Raw genomic sequence first — 18286 nt, 5'->3', positions numbered from 1 at the left:
GATCTATGTGTCTGTTTTGTTTGTTTTACTAGTACTATGTTGTTTCGGTTACCATAGCTTTGTAATGTATTCTGAAGTGAGGTAATGTGATACCTCCAGTTTTGTTCCTTTTACTCAGGATTGCTTTGGCTATTTGAGCTAATTTTGGTTCCATAATAATTTTAGGATTTTTCTTCTAATTCTGTGAAATACAAAGTTGGTATTTTGATAGGGATTACATTGAGTCTGTAGATTGTTTTGAGTAGTATAATCATTTTAGCGATATCAATTCTTCCTATCTATGAGCATGCAGCATTTTTCTATTTGTGTTATATTCAAAATGTTTTGTAGTTTTTCTTGTAAAGGTTTTTTTCTGCCTTGGTTACATTTATTCCTAGATACTTTATATATTTTTGTAGCTATTGTAAATGGAATTGCCTTCCTGATTTCTTTCTCAGCTAGATCATTATTGATGTTTAGAAGTGCTCTGGTTTTGTGCACGTTGATATTGTATCCTGCAACTTTATTTATTCATTTATCAAATCTAAGAATTTTTCAATGTAGTCTTTAGGTTTTTCTAAATATGATCATATCATCAGCAAACAGGGATAATTTGACTTCTTCTTTTCTAATTTTAATGTCTTTTACTTTTTCTTTTGCCTGATTGCTCTAGCTATGATTTCCAGTATTATGTTAATAGAAATGGTGAAAGTGGGAATCTTTGTCTCATTCCAGTTCTTAGAAGAAATGCTTTTAGTTTTCCCCATTCAGTATGATGTTACCTTTGGGTTTTTCGTTAATTAACTTTTTAAAATTATTATTATTATTTTTGAGATGGAGTCTCGCTCTGTCACCCAGGCTGGAGTGCAGTGGCGCGATCTCGACTCACTGCAACCTCCGCCTCCAGGGTTCAAGCGATTTTCCTGTCTCAGCCTCCTGAGCAACTGGGACTACAGGTGCACACTGCCATGTCCAGCTAATTTTTTGTATTTTTAGTAGAGACAGGGTTTCACCATCTTGGCCAGGCTGGTCTCGATATCCTCACCTGCTGATCTGCCTGCCTCGGCCTCCCAAAGTGTTGGAATTACAGGAGTGAGCCACCGCACCTGGCCCATAAATTACCTTTATTATTTTGAAGTATGTTTCTTCTATGCCTATTGAGGGTTTTATCATAAAACATTGTTGGATTTATTTTCCCCAGTTGTCAAAAAGGATGTTGAATTTTATCAAAAGTTTTTCTCTATGTTAGGATGATCATATGGTTTTTGTCCTCAATTTTGTTAATGTGATTTATCACACTTACTAATTCTTGTATGTTGACCCATCCTTGAATTACTGGTATAAACCCCACTTGATAATGGTACATTATCTTTTTGATGTAATGTTGGATTCACTTTGGTAATTTGTTGAAGATTTTTGTTTCTATGTTCATCAAGGATATTATCTTTTTGTTTTGTCCTTGTCTGGTTTTGGTATCAGGATGATACTGGACTTATAGAATGAATTAGAGGGAATTTCCCCCTCCTCAATTCTTGGAGTACTTTCAAGAGGACTGATATTAGTTCTTTGTACATTTGGTAGAATTTGGCATGAATCTGAATCTATCTGGTCCTGGACTTCTCTTTGTTGAGAGATTTTAAAATTACTGATGAAATCTCACTACTCATTATTGGTCTGTTCAGGTTTTCTATTTCTTCCTAGTTCAGTTGTGGGAGGTTGTATGTTTCCAGGAATTTATCCACTTCCTCTAAATTTTCTAGTTTGTGAGCATACAGTTATTTGTAACAGTCTCTGATTATCTTTTTTTGTATTTCAGTGGTATCAGTTGTAATGTCTCCTTTTTTATTTTTGAGTTTGTTTATTTTGGTCTTTTCTTAGTTAGATAGCTAGCAGTTTATCAATTTTATTTATCTTTTTTAAGAACCAACTTATTGTATTGATGATTTTTTGTTTTGTTTTCTCAGTCTCTATTTTATTTAGTTCAGCTCTGATCTTTGTTATTTCTTTTCTTCTGCTAATTTGAGGTTTGAGTTATTCTTGCCTTTCTGATTCCTTGAGGTGCATCATTGGATTGTTAATTAGTAAACTTTCAACTTGTTGGGGGTAGGCATTTCATGCTATAAATCTACCTTTTAGCACTGTTTTTGCTATATCCCACAGGTTTTGGTATATCGTGTCTCCATTTTGATTTGTTTCAAATTTTTTTCTTATTTCTCAGTTTCTTCATTGACTGAAGGGTCATTCAGGAGCATGTTGTTTGATTTCCATGTATCTATAATTTCTGAAGGTCCCCTTGGTATTAATTTTCAGTTTTATTCCACTGTGGTCTGAGAAGATACATGGTATGATTTTCATTTCTAAAAATTTGATGGGACTTATTTTGTGACCTAATATATGATCTATCTTGGAGAATGTTCCATGTGCTGATAAAAAGAATGTACATTCTACAGTTGTTGGGTAGAATGTTCTGTAAATGTCTGTAAGTTCCACTTGGTCTAAAGTCCAGTTTAAGTCCAATGTTTCTTTGTTGATTTTTTTTTTCTAGGTGATCTATCTAGTGCTGTGAATTGGGTGTTGAAGTCCCCCACAATTATTGTGTTGTGGTCTGTCCTTCTCTTTAGGTCTAGTAATACTTGTTTTATGAACCTGGATGCTCCAGTGTTGACTGCATAGAAATTTAGAATTATTATATGCTCTTGCTGAATTGATAACTGCACCATTAAATAGTATCTACTTTGTATTTTTTAAAATTTTATTTATGTATTTATCATTTGTGACTTAAAGTCTATTTTATCTGATGTAAGTATAACTATTCCTACTTGCTTTTGATTTGTGTTTACATGCAATATCTTTTTCCAACTCTTTAATTTCAGTCTTTATGTGTCTTTACATGTAAAGTGAGTTTCTTTTGAGCAGTATACAGTTGGATCTTTTAAAAAATCCATTCAATCAATTTATTTCTTATAAGTGGAGTGTTTAATTCATTTACATTCAAAGTTGTTGATATGTGAACTTTTGTTCTTGTCATATTGCTATTATTTTCTAGCTGTTTTATAAATTCTTTCTGTCTTTTTCTCTTAGTGTTTGTCATTGTGGTTTGGTAGAATTCTGTAGTGGTATCATTGGATTCCTTTTTCTTTTTCTTCCTCCTTTGTGTGATTGATTTACTAGTGAATTTTATATCTTTTTTTTTTTTTTTAATCATGGTAAGTCTATTCATTTCCAAGATTAGGACTCCCAGTAGTTCTTGTAGGTCAAATATAGTTGTGAAAATTCCCATATAATTTGCTTGTCTGGAAAACTCTTTATTTCTCCTGCATTGATAAACACTAATCTGCTGCATATAAAATTATTGACTGCCAATTATTTTTTTCTTCTTTAGCACATTGAATATATCATCCCATTATCTTCTTGCCTGTGAGATTATGCTGAGAAGTTCACTGTTAGTCTGATGAGATTTCCTTTACAGGTGACTAGACACTTTTCTCTTGCTGTTTCTAAAATCACTATTTCCCCTTTGCCTTTAGACAGTCTTACTCTGATGCGCTGTGGTGAAGTCCTTTTTTCATTGTTTCCGCATAGGAATCGCTGAGCTTCCTGTATCTGAACGTCTAAATCTCTTGCTAGGCTTGGGAAGTATTCATCTACTATTTCATTAAATAGGTTTTCCAAACATTTTGATCTCTCTTTGCCTTCTAGAACACCAATAATTCATAAATTCAGTCACTTTATGTTGTTCCAAATGCCTCAAAGACCTTGTTCATTCTTTTTTATTCTTTTAAAATTATTTTGTCTGACTGGATTATTTCAAAATACCTTTCTTCAAGTTCTGAAATGATTTATTCTGCTTGATCTAGCCTACTGTTGAAGGTTTTGAATGTATTTCCTTCAATTAATTCTTCAGTTCCAGAATTTCTGCTTGATTTTCTTTTAATATACCTCTATCTTCATGAAATCCACTTTTTTAGCTCCTGAATATGAGTGAGAACAAGTGATATTTGTCTTTCTCTGCTTGGCTTATTTCACTTAAGATAACTCCAGTTCCATCCATGTAGCTGCACATGACAGGATTTCATTCTCTTTTATGGCTAAATAATATTTCATTGTGTATATACACTACATTTTCTTTATTCATTTGTTGACGAACACTTAGGTTGATTACTATATTAGTCCATTCTCATGCTTCTAATGAAGACATACCTGAGACTGAGTAATTTATAAAGGAAAGAGGTTTAGTTGTTCACAGTTCTGCAGAGCTGAGGAGGCCACAGGAAATTTACAATCACGGCAGAAGGGGAAGCAAACATGTCCTTCTTCACATGGTGACATTGTGGTGATTTCCAAACTATATCAAATAGTATGATGCTGTCAGCTTTGTTCTTTTTTCTTCAGATTGCTTTGATTATTCAGGATCTTTTATGGTTCCATATATATTTTGGAATTGCTTTTTTCTATTTCTGTGAAGAGTGTCATTCATATTTTGATAGGGATTGCATTGAATCTGTAAATTGCTTTGGAAAGTATTACCATTTTAACAATATTACTTCTTGCAATCCATGAACATAGACTATCTGTCCAATTTTTTGTATCCTTTTAAATTTCTTTTACCATTTCATAGCTTTTCTTGTATAGAACTTTCACTTCCTCGGTTAAATTTTTTTAGGTATTTTATATTTTTTGAAGCCATTGCAAATGGAATTGCTTTCCTGATTCTTTTTTCAGATTGCTCACTGTTGGATTAGATAAATGCTACTGATTTTTGTATGTTGATTATGTATCCTGCAACTTTACTGAACTTTCGAATAGGTTCTGACAGTTTTATGGTGGTCTTTAGGTTTTTCTTTTTCTTTTTTTTTTTTGGTAGATCTTCACTCTGTTGCTGGGCTGGGAGTCACAGTGAAGCTGGTCACCATCCTGCAAGCTCCGCCCTCGGTCAGCGCCGTTGTCTCCTGCCTCAGCCTCCCAGAGTAGCTGGGACTACAGGGCAGCCACCTTCCCGGCTAATTTTTTCATGATGTTTTTAGTAGAGGCCAGGGGTTCCACCGTGTTAGCCAGGGACAGTGCCGGTCGCCTGAGCCTCGTGATCCGCCAGCCTCGGCCTCCCAAAGTCACAGGGATTACAGAGCGTGACCACGGCCCGAGCCAAACTTTTGGGTTTTCTAAGTATAAGATAATGGCATCTGAAAATAAGGCTAACTTAACTTCTTTTTTTTCTGACTTGGATGTCCTTTGTTTCTTTCCTTGGCCTAATTGCTCTCGCCAGGACTTCCAGTACTATATTGAATAAAAGTGGGCTTCTTTTGTCTTGTTTCAGATTTTAGAAGTATTCAATTTTACCTCATTTTGTATGATCTTAGCTATCAGTTTGTCATATATGGCCTTTAATTTTTTGAGGTATATATCTTTCACACCCAGTTTAGTGAGGGTTTTTATTGTAAAGAGAGATAGAATTTTATTGATTTTAAAGCATCTATTGAAATAATCCTGTAGTTTTTGTTTTCACTTCTGTTAATGTGATGTATCATGTTTGTTGATTTGATACAATATGTTGAACCATCCCTGCATTCTTGGGGTGAATCCCACTCAATCATGGTGAATGATCTTTTTAATGTGTTGCTGAATTTGGCTTGCTTACATTTATGTGCATTAGTGCTATTGGCCTGTAGTTTTTCTGTTGTTGTGTCTTTGTTTGGTTTTGCTATCAAGGATAATGCTAGCATTGCAGAATGTATTGAGAAGTATGATCTCCTCTTAAATTTTTTGAAGAGTTTGAGTAGACTTGGGATAGTTCTTTAAATGTTTAATATAATTTAGCAATGATGTCATTAGAAAAATACCCATAAAATACTAACATGCAAAAAAACTTGAAAGTATAAAACCCACTGATATAATGAAGTACAACAGAGAAACCCAGAACTCTAATTTTGTAATTCTTGTGTGCAGTCCACTCATAACTCTAGTGTGAAGCCCAGAAGATAAATTTATCAAAAACAATAGCTACAGGAACCTATAGCTATTATTGAGTAGTATAAAAATATATAAATTGTGACAAAAGTCAAAATGTGGGGAGGAGGGTGAAGTTAGCGTGTAGAAGGGTTTTTTTGCTTGTTTTTTCTTTGTTTGGTAGTTGGTCATTTTAGGTAATTTTTTATATCTTGTAGGCATTCCTTGTTGCTTTTTATTCTTTTTTGTCCTCTGTATATTTCTGAATAGCTTATCTTTGAGCTCACTGTTCCTTTCCTTTGTCTGATTCATTCTGCCATTGAATTTTTCAGTTCAGCAAATATATGTCTCAATTCCAAGATGTCTGCTGGCTGTTTACCTTGATCTCACTTTTTCTAGCATAGAAGCTAAGTTGAAGAAAAATTTCCTTCATGTTTGTGCCAGGGAGAATGTGAGCAGGAGTGTCTCAGATGTGGAAGTCTGACTCTTTTCCTGTCTGCTTGGAGTTTTTTCACTTCTCTTTTTCAGTTCTCTGGGAACTATCTCATCTTCACATTTGAATTCTTGGGTATTGCCGGTAATAATTTCAGCATTGTGCATTTGTTTTTAGTTTTCTGTATAGGGGAGTGAAACTAGCTTGTGTTTATACCACCATGCTGGGGCCATAATAAGTCTATACACATATTACTGTCATTGGTTAGATTTAACTTTACCCCAAACATAAAAAGTTGACACCCTTGAACAGCATGGGTGAACTGCTACGCTCTATATACAGATTTTCTTCTACCTCTACCACCCCTGAGACAGAAAGACCAATTGTTCATCTTTCTCCTCCTCCTCAGCCTACTCAACATGAAGATGACAAGAATGAAGACTTTTATGGTGATCCACTTCTACTTAATGAATAGTAAATACATTTTCTCTTCCTTATGATTTTCTTTTTTTAAGAGATGAGGTTTCATTATGTTGCCCAAGGTGTATTTAAATTCAAGAACTCCTGAGCTCAATTCATCCTTCTGCCTTTGCCTTCTGAGTAGCTGGGACTACAGGTGTATGCCACTGTGCCTGGCCATATGACTTTCTTAATAGCATTTTCTTTTCTCTAGCTTACTTTCTTGTAAGAATACAGTACATAGGCCAGGTGTGGTGGCTCATGCCTGTAATCTTAGCACTTTGGGAAGCTGAGGTGGGTGGATCACGAGGTCAGGAGATCGAGACCATCCTGGCTAACATGGTGAAACCCTGTCTCTACTGAAAAATACAAAAAATTAGCCGGGCGTGGTAGTGGGCACCTGTAGTCCCAGCTACTCAGGAGGCTGAGGCAGGAGAATGGCATGAACTCAGGAGGTGGAGATTGCAGTGAGCCGAGATCATGCTGCTGCACTCCAGCCTTGGTGACAGAGTGAGACTCCATCTCAAAAAAAAAAAAAAAAAAAAAAGAATACAATACGTAATGCATAACATACCAAAGATGTTAATTGATCATATGTTTCTAGTAAGGCTTTTGGTTAAAAGTAGGCTATTAGTAATTAAGCTTTGGGGAGTCGAAAGTTATATTATAATTTTTTACTGTGTGGGGGTTGGGGCCCCTAACTCTCAGATTGTTAGAGGGTCACCTGTATTTATTTTACAATTTTTCTATTGTGGAGAATATGGATATATAAGGAAAAGAACATATGCTTTTTGGGTGTTTTAGGATTGCTAGAGTTCATACAAACTCTGTTTGAAAAAATTTTGTATAAGGGAAATTTCTATTTTAAAAAATGTTTTTAAATAAGAAAAGGAAAGAAAAAGATGATTCCTGATATAGAGTGAGATGAATCCTAACATAAGGAGAAAATAAAATTCATATTGGATGAAAATGATGTTTATGTTGCTGCATTTATTCAATCACTGAAAATATTTGTTTGTCTCTTTGCTCTAGGTCCTGGGATTACAATGTGAAAAAGACAAACGTAGTCCTTGCCATGTAGAATTTATAGTTTAGCTGGGGAGATACACATTATACAAGTAATTATCACAAAGGAAGACTATATGAACCCATCAAATACAGGGTGAAATGGGAACTTGACTAGAAAGAAGCAAACTGGCAGGAGAAAAAGGATATAAGGAAAATAAAATAATACTGACACATGGCTTTGGAATTTGAAGAAGGAAGTTGAATTCGTATTTATATATGATGTTGAAAGACTACTGGCAGACATTGAGATAGGAACTGACATAAGCTAAAAATTGGTAGCTTTTTGGTTTTCTTGTTTGCTTTCTTAAAGGAGATTTCAGAGTAACTGGAGTGACTATGGTTTGGGGGAGGTAGAAGTAAAATGTAAAGTTGGGGAGTAAATGGGTGTAACTTGGTGGCAATTCTAAAAGAAGAGTTCGGTTGTGATCGGGAAATAATAAGTAGCTGGAGTTAGGGCCAGAAACAAAGGTTACAGCCAGATGGTGGAAGGCTTTGAATGATAGGATAAGGAACAGAATTGACTTGAGCAGGTTGTACAGGATCTGAGTATCCAAGGGCAGGATCTGAGCCAGGCAAATTTTAGGAAAATAAGAATTAGAGAGGCAAAGACTCAAAGCAAAGAAAACAGATAAGAGGACCTCTGAATAGTTCAAATAATAAGGACTATGAGATGAAATGAACGGGGTTATACTGTATTGTGAAATTGCTTCCTTTTACTATAAACTCTTTTGAGGTAAATGCAGCATCTGTTCATCTGCCTGTGGCACAGTTTTTTACTGGATGAGAACAGCACTGTATTCACTGGCTGCTGACAATGTCTCTCCTTGTGCTCTGCTATGTTTTAATTATGTTTGACATTCATCTCACACTATTATCCAGTAGCAGCCAATTGAAGAAATGCAGCTTCATTTGAAGTCAAATAAAAGTGAGGACACATGTAATTATATAGTAATATATTGTTACTTGGAAGCTAGAAGATTTTTAGGTTTAATATACCTGTGGCTTCCTACGTATCACTCCATTCCCATGCCTTGTTTTGATTCAATTGTAAGAAGCGTCAGCCAACAATTTAATTATAAACATCCACCCTAAACCAGGAATAGTCTAAAAAGAACAAAGAATCTAAAAATGAGATTAGAAATCAGAAAAAGGTGGTGCCTTTTAATTATGGATTTTTTCAAATATATACATATGAAAGTAGGAAGACTAGTATAGTAAACTCCATGAACCCCTCATTCAGTTTCTATACTTATTATCACATGATGTAACTTGTTTCATTTACAACCATACCTACTTTTTACCCTTGATACTCAACCTAGATTATTTTAAAGCAAATCTCAGGCATCCTATTATTTCACATATAAATACTTCAATATTTATCTTTAAAAGAGAACTTTTAAAAAACAGATACATTGCCATTATGATATGTAAAATAAAAGTAACAATAATTCATCAATTCATGAAATATCTAGTTATTGTTCAAATTTCTCCAGTTATCTTAAAGTTTTTATTTGATAGCAGTTTTCCTTTGTTGTTGTTCAAATGAAGATACAGTAAGAATCACACGTGAAATAGGTTGATATACTTCTTAAGTCTCATTTAATTTATAGATTCTTCACTGCTTTTATTTTTTTTTTTCTTGCTATTTATTTTGTGAAGATCCAGGGCATTTGTCATGTAGAAATTTCCACTTTCTGGATTTACTGATTAATTGTTATGTAACATGTTATCCTAGCCCCTGAGTTTCCAACAAACCAGTAATTAGACTTAGAGGCTTAATTACATTAGATTTTTTTCTTCAAGAATAGTTCATGAGTGGGGCTGAGTCTTACTGTGTAATATTAGGAGGCATTTAATGTCTGGTTATTTCTTTTTTTTGGTGATGTTGATGATTGAATTCACATGCTGTCAGTCTGATCCAACTATTTTAAAGTTGGCCATTACCTTGAGGCAATAGTTCATAAAAGAAGTATAGAAGAAATGCTTAATCAGGTTATTTAAAAATTGTCTATTAGCAATTCATGGATTTTTAAAAATTTTTGATGTGTTTCAATACATTGAAATAACATATATTTTAAATGCACAAATTTGTCCATCTTTGCGCTAAGGGAGCCCTTCAAGTTGACATCATGTTCCTTTGGACTTTCCTCTGATATCTTCATGAGCTTCCTTGCTTTCTGGAATGAAAAGAGGCTCATTTTATACTAACTCCTGTCTACAATCAGCCATTTCTCCAAGGAACCCTGTTTCCTTTTAATAGGAAGTGGTTTTTAGAAACCATAATCTGAGCACTAAAGGTGCTCATTGCCAGAGGATTGGTCATTGTTTCTAGCCCTTTCCAACAGATAGAAGTAGAAAATATTTATGTTTTTAAAAAATTACATCATGAGTTCATAGTACTATTTCCAACATAAATTTAGAATTTTTATTTAACTTACTTGATTTAACAGTTGTAGTTCCTTCTCATATACTGAAATATCTTTGTTTTTAATGACATAAATATATTATTTCTTTGCTTTATGCTAGCAAATAAAACTCCAACATTATCATACCAATATTATTACCAACAATATAATTATTAAATATAGTTTTATTTATAGTTTTTGTCTTTAGTATTCCACTAAATATGTTACTAAATACACATGTGATATATCAATGTTTATTTTAATTATATGTAAATATATTTATATTATAAATGTATAGATTTATATTTATAAATAAAGCATATATATAATTAAAGTCATTAGAATAGTTTCTATCTGTGTGGTTAAGCCAATAACTTACATAGTAATATTGATCTTTTCATTTTGGTTTATTTTTTAGAAATTTTTAAAAATATTAGCTTAATTTTTTTGTTATATAAAACATTTACCTGGGCCCAAAGACAAAGGTATAAAACTAATTGCATTCAGAAAAGTTTAGCTTTCATCTCTTTCATCTCACTTTGTAGATAGATAACCATTTATATTGATTTTTGGTTTACTCTTTCATTTAAAGAAATCACATGTACCTTTATATTCCTCCTTTTTTACAAAAAGATAGCACAGTATACATACTATTCGGAAGAAGACAGCATTTAGAATGCTCTTAAATAAAGTTCCACAAATCAGATCTTCACAGATCTTAAGGTACTACTCATTTAAAAAGTTATTTTATAAGAATAACATTATTTTTATTCTTAAAATTCAGATCCATTTAGTATAAGATTATTATATTTGTGTAGACCCAGTGGAAGAAATTACATTAAATTGAACTATTGTAAGGCTAGAACCCTGCTTTATAAGAAGAAAAACACTGCTCACTTTAATGATGCATATTCAGCACTTATTATATGTGAGGCATGGTTTTAAGCACTTTCCAAATATTAGCTTATTTAATCCTCATAATAATACTGCTAAATAGGCACCAGTATTAACCTCATTTTAGAAATGTAGAAACTAAGGCAAGAGATGTTAACAAACTGTTAACATCTCCAGCTACTAAGCCACAGTTAGGATTTGAACTGAAGATCCTGGCTTCAGTGTCTGGGGTCTTAATTATTCACCCTACTGCCGTCCTCCATAGTTAATTTACATTGTATTTTTTTATTTTTTTATTTTTATTTTTTATTTTTGCTATTAAAAGCAGCATTGCAGGGAACATCCTTGAAAATAAGTTTTAGTCCTTTTCAGTTATTATTTCCCTTATAATGATAATTTATTGAGCTAAAATTTCCGAGTTGAAAGGTAGGCATATTTAAGTTAAGCATTTTGGGATTTTTGATGATCTTTAGCACAAAGAAATGAAAAGGAATCCATTTGAGTATGCTGACATGTACCCATGAGGTTTTTTTAAAAAAATCACTTTATTGATATAATCAAATATAGCCACCTTAATTATACAGTTCAGTGTTTTGGCAAATGTATACACTTATGTAACCACCACCACAATCAAGAAATAGAACATTTCCATTACCCCCAAGTTCTCTTGTGTTCATTAGCAATTTCTATGTTTTGAGAACTGATCCCTTTTACTTTCAGTTTTCTTTTTAGACGGATAAATAAAGTTTTTTAGAAATAGGACATCCCATTACTAAATAAACTGTCTTCAGGCAGAGATTAATTTTTATACATGTCTGTTTTCTTTTCTGCTAGAATATGTGTCAGAAAGCATTGACTTGAAGCTATCAATATTAAATGCTGCTTACTCTATGTGAGCTGAAAGCTGACATCCATTGTTCTGTTGATAACAAGCCTGGAACTCACATGTCTCATGGGTTACTTTCACCAGCCAGCCCTGCCTTTTTAGATGTGTATACTTGACTTTCATTTAGATAAAGAAACACATTTAAGTAGCTATAGCAGCCTGTTTCCCTGAGGGAGTGTTATACATCTGTCCAAAAGATGGGAAATTTCAGTTTTTGAATGATTAGGAAATCTCACTTTTAATCAAAAGTAAAACAGTGAGTTCTACAGACATGACCAAATGTATTAGCATATAATCATGGAATGATATAATTTTAACATTAAAATCTACTAAATATTTACAAGAAAACTAAGAGCCAGTGAGATTAAATGGCTTGCACAAGGTCACAAAATTTAAGGTTCGTTGGAATTAAAACCTTTACTAACAGAATAAGATACCTATTCTCCATAAATCTCAGTCTGCTGATTCCCAATCTCACATTCTTATCAGTTTCATGCTGCTATTCCATATTGGTGTAGTCGTCAGGCATGACTTTTCCCAAACAGAGATTACAGAAATTACAGATATTATATTCACTATACCATGAGAAAATTTTCAGGTCTCACACTTTATAGTATTAATCAGGTATCAGTTGCAAACCAACCTTGTTATATCTATCTTCATATTTACTTAGTATAACATACATTTTCTCAACAGCACACTGTGCCAGAGGGGTTAAAAAGAACATGTGTAACATCTCTGCAAAATCTTACTCGTGCTGCCAATCAGCATAGAACAAAATGACCCAATTACCAATTGGAAAGGAAGCTGCTGCATACTTTACGGTTCCCAAGATAGTTTGAATTGTGTTATTATGAAAAGTTATGGTATTTTTTCTTATTGCAGAAGTAAAGCATACCTATTTGGAAAGAATAAATAATAATTTTAAAAATAATAAATAAAATAAAAATTATCCCCAATATTTAAAAATTGATTTCCACTGTTCACATTTTGGTGTACATGTTTCCAAACTTATAAAAAATAAAGCCTTTATTACTTTGATTTTAACAAAACTAATACATGAATAAATTTCCTTCATGTTAGATATAGTAGGACATAGCAGTTAAGGGCACAGACTCTAGATTACCTTGTTATCACCTGGAATCTGCCAATTATTAGTCATATGACCTTGAGTAAGTTCATCTGCTGTGCCCTAGTTTCCTCATCTATAAATGGTGATAATTTTAGCATTGGACTTATGGGGTTGTTGCCAGAATATGATGAATTTTTATATATATTATTTATATTATATATATGTATATTATGTATATATATACACACATATATACACACACACACATTATTTACCAGGAAACTGGGCACTTATCATTATTACAATGTTATCACTATAAAATAATGAAATCCATATAGATTCACTGAAGATTCCCTCTTGTTTACTACCTCTCTCCCCAACTCTAATTCTCTGCGGAGATAACCCTCATTATGCTTACAATAAAGAACCATTCCAATGTTTTGATCTCTAAGCATCTATTTATAGTAGTGGTCTGGCTTCTATTAGATTTAGAGTATAAGAGAATTAAACACTTCAAGAGTCCTAAATAGGTTTTCCAAATGAAGTAAAATTTGAAGAGAGTCAGGCATTGTTGGACATAAGCTGAATTGTCGTCCTTATTGGGAGAAAAGTGGCTAACTATAAAAAGGCCCAGCCTATTTTACAGATTTAGATAAGGGGAAGAAAATGATCTAGGTGCTGCTCTGGCCAGTCTTGACTGTTGCTGACAAGGTTGGATGCTATAGTTTTTACACATTTCCACTATGGCCTATAAAAGTTTATGTCTTTACTTGTATGAACAAGGATCAGTAGAAGAGTTCCATCTCTATTCCATTTCAGACATTTTTTTACTCTTTGAAACACAACCTCAAATATTTCCTGTCTTTGCTTTTCACCTCATGGTGATGTCATTTGTCACTCTAACTGTAGAATGAATGGGTGTCTACTCATGGATGGAGACATGACTACTGACAGATCACACATTTTCATCTTGCGTCCCTCCTTAATTGAAGAGAGAAAATACTTCTTTTTACCTAGTTCAAATTCTGGACAAAAGGGGTCCAAATGGGGTCAGGGTCTGACCTCCTGAGATAATCAACTGTGGCCGGAAAGGTGGGGGTCCTGTAAAACATGACAACTCCTGCTAGAAGCCCATGCTGGGAATGGTAGAAGAGCATTTCTCATAAAAAGGAAGGTAGGAATGAGTGGAGCATGCTGCTCTTGTAATGATGGTAGGAGCTAAGCAGTCCATAGCACCACCATGACCTTTCTTAATTTCCGTCTGCTCTCTGCCTGCACATCACCTCACTTTCATTACTCAGCAGCATGCTGTGGGTGTGACTTTTGCTCTTGTATGCCATTGATGCCATCTGCTCCTGCCTTCTCTCCTTTGATGTCATTATACAGATGGCAAGGACACAATGGGAAGTGGCACTTAGTTCAATATGGTAGCTCTGGATACATCAAACCTGCCCTGCATCAATGCTGCTGATAACTAATCCAGCTCATGTGTAAGTCTAATAATGGAATAATTATTACATTTTGGCTTAGCCTCTGAAATCCCATCATAAATTATTGGAACTCTATGCATCCATTTCAAAATATGCATCTTATACATTATGGGAGCTAAAATATGTTATTGTTTTAAATGTAATCTGGTAGATTTCTTAGAAATGATGATAACTTACTAATAGTAACCTACCAGGGTTCAGAAATTTTGTTGATATTATAAACAATGGAAAATGTCTTACAAATGTGCTTGTTAATCTGACCATGTAGGTGTCAGAGCTAATCAGTCAACAGCTACAGCTAATGCAGGAAAGAAGAAAAATTAATATTCATTAGACTCTTGTTTACACTTCTGTTGTCAAGGTCAATCAGTTTGCTTTAAGCACAACGTTTCACTCTTATTAAAGTCATTAGTACCCTTCAGTATACAGAGAACACTTGGGTTTCACAAGTGTGTTTGATTTGCACATCACTCCCATTGCACAGGGGCCCAGGTTTAGGCCATCATTTGCTGGGATTTAGATGTAGACCTTTATTTAGACTAGCAAATTATCACAATAGAATAATAGCTTAAAAGTGGGACCAAAATTCATGCTTTTGGTAATATTCTCAATTGCAAAATCTAATAAGTATTCAGCCTTTCAGTTTTAACACAAATATTATATATATCAAAGCAGTCACCATCAGGCCCTGGTAATGCAAAAAAATGCTTCTTTGGTATTCTGTTTACCTTTGTATCAAAAATGATAATTGTTAACAACTAAACTGTGATAAGAAATTTTTACTGAAAAACAGTGAATGTAGTTAGGATTCCGTGAGTACAATCCTAGCAGTATAATTTTTTCTTATTACAAATAAGAAGATAATTTTTCATGACTCCCCAAGTGTGGAACTATCAATTTGATGAAAATCCCAGCTTTACATTATTCCAGCTGACTCCTCAACGACCTACAAGTCTGGGTCTCCCAGGCCAATAGTTTACACAGAGGAAGCAGGTCTCTGGAATGGCTCTTTCATCATTGATTATGTTTTTATACTTCATTATCCCATGGAGAAATTATTATTTAAATTATTATGTTGTTAAAATTGCAGTATATATTATATTATTATAACATTATAATTATTATAATGTGGTTTTCAACTTTTATATATATCTCCTTGGTATTTGGTTCCAGAGGTAGGAACCATAATGGATGACTCAGCAAAGAATCAATACAGACTCCTAGTTACTTACAATTCCCTGAAACCTATTTACTAGTTATTAACATGAGAATTAGATTCCGCAAAAATAGTCCGTTTACTCTTTTGAGCTCAAAATGGAGCTATGGTATTTGTAATTTTATTTTCTTCTTTTTTTTTGAGATGGAGTCTTACTCACTCTGTCACCCAGGCTGGAGTGCAGTGGCATGATCTCAGCTCACTGCAACCTCCGCCTCCTGGGTTCAAGCAATTCTCATGCTGCAGCTTCCCTGGGACTATAGGCGTCCACCACTAAACCCAGCTAATTTTTGTATTTTGGGTAGAGATGGGGGTTTTACCACGTCGGCCAGACTGGTCTCGAACTCCTGACCTCAAATGATCTGCCTGCCTCAGCCTCCCAAAGTAATAAGATTAAATGTATAAGCCACCTCGCCCATCCTATTTGTACTTTTCTTAATCCTGTATCTCAATGATTTTAAACTGCTTTAGAATGATGTAAATATATGCCTCTTGACTACAACAAGTAGAACAAACAATATTTCTTCTATATGCAAATTATGCATTTTTATGACAGTGAATGTTGAGGTGCCTCAGAGAATAAAAGATTCTTCAATAATTGCCATAAGAGAATTTAATATTAATTATTCTGAAACTGAAAAGTTAATTTTAGCACATTTCATCTAAAATTTAGTTAATACATAGTCAATATTATTCCTACAGTAGAAAAGTTAATTCATACTTTGGAGAGGTGAGGGCCATTGGTAGTCAATTAATTCTGGTCAATTTTTTTAAAGTTCTTAAAAATAATTAAATATTCTGTTGGCACGCTCATGACATTTTATATAGAGACAATGAACGACATATAGGACTTCCAGCATAGAGTAATTTCTTCTGAGCATTAAGATGAGGGGAAAAAAGTAATCTCCACAATATTGTAGAAGTGTAGAGGACAGTACTTTGGGAATTGAATTAAGCATTTATGAGTGAGAACCCAGGTTATATATATATATATGGGGTGTGTGTGTGTATATATATATATATGGTGTGTGTGTGTGTGTATTATATATATGTATTTGCTAGTATTTGCCATATTATACAGTGCCAGAATACATTATTTTTGTTCTCTCAAAAATTTATTTTGGACAATGCTGATCTAAAACCAAGGCAGTCTTCAGCAGTCACAGAAATTATCTACTCTTCAATCATTTTCCAGGAAGTTTTTATTTCAAGGTAGCTTAATTAAAATATCTTTGACTCCTCGTCTTCCAGGATCATCCCCAAATAATAACAGGAACAAGAAACAAAAAATGGAAACACATACTTCATTGCCAATGAGACAAGAGATGCTTAATTCAAATAAAACTTGAATACAGAAAAAGATGGAGTCATCATGAATGATGTAGCAGGTAGGAGGAAGGCCACGTCTAAGTGAGAGTGCATGTGTGTGCACACACATTTGAAGGGTGACAACCAGGAGCAAGCAGATATTTTGTATAGACCTGAGACAGCCTGAGAGATTGGAGGTAGGTTCTGAAAACGGGATCATTTCTTGTCACTTCTATCCTGCACTGTCGCAGTGCTTCCTTTACTCTACTCCAGCAGGAAACTGGATGTTTATTCTCTAGATTAACCAAAGTAGAGGTTCTGGATTGGAAACACCAGGCACAGCAGACAGGTAGTGGAAGGCCGTGGCATGCTGACAACAGTATAAGTAGGTGAATATGAAAGTTCTGAATGTTGATAATCCCGTTTCCTTTCCCTACCCAGCACCAGAAGAACACCAGGAGTCAGTGTATTTATCCTTTCTTGTCACCACCTCACCTCCCAAATAGGAACTGGAATCTCCTTTTGTGGCAAAAACAACTCCAGAGAAAAGATATACTAATATTGACATAGAAGATTCACAAGTAAAAAGCCAGCTGCCTCTCTATTGCCCTGCAGTGCAGCCCACCAGCATAGAACTCCACCCTTGCACAAGAAGATGTCAGTCAATTTCTTATCACTTCACTCTTGAATGTAAAAGAACAGTTAGTGATAACCAGATATTTGAGGATAATCTCCAAGAAGAAAGAGACCGAAACAAGCAAAGGGGAAAAAATAGAGCTCACGGAAAAAAAAAAAAAAAAAAAAAAAATGCAAGAAGAGGAAAACTTCAAAGAAAACACAAAACATAAGAGAAATAATGCACAAATAAAAGAAGAATGAGATACTATTAAAATAAATAGAATGAGAAATTTAAATTATAAAAGTAAATTGAATAAACCCAAAGAAGCTTTGGAAGATAAAGATGAGAAAATCTCCCCAAAAGTTAAACAAAAACAAACAAACAAAAACAATAGGGGAATAGTCAAGAAAACTAGAAGTTCAATATCTGATAAACAGAAGTTCCACAGGAAAAAATGAAGAAAATAATGAGAAAGAAATATGAGAATGTTTCTCAAAACTGCAAGATGAGTACT

This window comes from Papio anubis, chromosome 2 (assembly GCF_008728515.1).
Source record: "Papio anubis isolate 15944 chromosome 2, Panubis1.0, whole genome shotgun sequence".
NCBI lineage: Eukaryota > Metazoa > Chordata > Mammalia > Primates > Cercopithecidae > Papio > Papio anubis.
This window is presented reverse-complemented; position numbering follows the sequence as displayed.